Here is a 2,500-nt window from a genome sequence, read left to right on the forward strand (position 1 = left end):
GTGTGTGTGTGTGTGTGGTTTGGTAAAAAATGTAGTTTGCTCAAGGGAGTATTTCTATTGAAATTGGCCTTGACATTTAAGGAAGGATACTCCACCACAGAACCACATTTTTGTGCGTTTTATTGTTGTGTCCATTTTTGTGGAAATGGAAGGAATGTATTGGTGTTCCGCTGGTATTACCTTGAAATGAAAAGGTGCAATTATTTAGACATCGTACTCTGTCAATGTACAGATTTAAGTTCTTAGAATGACACATCGTTTTGTAGCATTTCTTTGTTTGTTTTGTCGTTCGGGAATCTATAGTGCCAGACCCAGCTAAAGGTTATTTTAATACCTTCCTTTTGTATATTCTTTCAATCATTTTAGAGAGTCCACTGGTCAATTATCCACTGGAGTGAATATGTGAAGTTTAAGAGTGCTGATATCAGCTGATGGCAAACAGCTTGATGGTGAATACATCACACCGTGTAACTCAGGAACCAAGGACATGGGCACACCATTTTTTATTTACCTTTCAATTCGGCCCCCCATGGCTTTATGCCGGCGCCTTGACCGGCCAGCCCTGGGCTAAGGGGTCAACGCCCTTTGACCCCTAACCCCCCTCAGCTGGCCAAACTCTAAGCCAGGGACAGATGGATAACGGACCTAATGTTTTATCTCATTCTGACCGGATCTCTCTCCTCGCCTCCATTAGTGTTTCTCCCTCTCTGTGACTCACCCGTTTTCCCTCTGCGCACTTTGATTATTTCTCTCTGTCTTGCTCTTTAATGATTTGACTTGAGACCCACCTACTGTGCAGCTAGGTCTAATATTTTAATTGATATGCCATTCATCGTAATGTGGCCTATTCCCTATATGTGTTCTCGGGTGTATGTAAATACTGTAGGAGGGTTTGATTTTAAAAAAAAATCCATATTTCTATATAAAATATATAGGCCAATGTCCACCATTTAACATGTGGACATGATAGGCCTACATCCATTGTATTTATATGAATTGATATATTTGGCAGCCAAATTAACCAAAAAGCAATTCGAGTGTAAAAGGGTTTATAAATTCGTTTCGAGAAAATATCTTCCTATAAGCTCCATTAATTTCACAGCTTTCCGAGCAGCCAGCGAATCACGAAGCCCGCCTGCGCGAGCTCGCTATCACGGATCGAACCTTTCGATTGAAACTGAAACAATTTGCATACTGATTCCCTTTCAGCGCGCACGGATCCATAACATCACCCAGCAGCTATTCAAATGCGACTGCATTCCGAAAAGCGCAGAGAGAGCGCATATAGAGTGCAGGATGAGCACGCGAATCTGAGGCAGGCAAAGGCGTTGATTGCGGGACGGATAATTTGTTGTGGAAGAAAACGAAGACGCGGAGCTGCGGGATCTGTACTTTGATCATGGATTCGGATCTGTCCAAAAGCCCGAGAGCCGAACAGGTAGACCGCGTGATGGTGATGGGACACGAGAGAGAAAGACATGAACAGAAAATATCGTATTCTCTTGTTTTTGTACCGATGAAAAGCCGACTGGTGGATCTGCAGTTTGTTTAGAGTCTTTCGATGTCTGTCCTGAAGCCTCCGTGCGGGTGAACCGCCGCAGAAGCACCAGGGAATAGGATCCTGCGGTAAAGTCGGAGATAGGGCGTGGGTGCGCGCGTGCAGCTCTAGCGTGTGTGTGTCTGTGTGTGTGAGTGTGCGTGTGCGTGCGTGTGTGTGCGTGTTTGTGTGTGCGTGTGTGTTATAGGGAGCTAGTGAGATAGTGCCTGTGTGCATCACTTATATAAATGCTTATATTTGTGTTACAGTTATACAATGCATGTCTTTCTTGTCTAGGACGATTGGAATCTGCATGACGTGTCTGAGATCCGACTCACGGAATTATCATGTCGACTATATGCATGTTGTTAAGGGTTGGAAAATACTGCATGATCATCAAACATATCTGCTGGAGTTAAAATTGTTTCTGGGCTTATTCCAACCCCAAAAATATAACTCAAAGAACCTCACCGGACATAACACTGCAGTGATTTAAAATACATGTTTTCTGAACCTTTGGAAATATAAATGAAAAATATATATGTTTTAAAAATGGTTGTTCTGTTAATGTTTGGGCGACTTGGCGTTGTGGTGTTTGGTTTGAACAGCAGTTAGGATCTCATTTTTTTTCACCCAGATCTCTAAGGTGCACTGGTTAAGACGAGGCCCGAATCACGCGAGGGGAGAAGGCTGATTAGCTGAGCTGATCACACGTACTCATCCACACGCTGCACGCAAAGTCATGCTTTTAAATACATATAATCCAGATGCCCCGCTGCGTATCGCCCGTAGATTTTTATTTCCAATGAGGAACAGAAAAGCCTTCAAAGCCTCGTTGAAATGCAGTTTTAAGTGCGATAATTAAGCTGAGCTAAACATTTGGGAAAAGTTAAGAAAACGTTCGGTAATTATATCTTTGAAGGCCTATATATATGCTCATGTGTGATTTATATTATTGCATAA

This window comes from Pollachius pollachius (assembly GCF_949987615.1).
Source record: "Pollachius pollachius genome assembly, chromosome: 5".
Taxonomy (NCBI): Eukaryota; Metazoa; Chordata; class Actinopteri; order Gadiformes; family Gadidae; genus Pollachius; species Pollachius pollachius.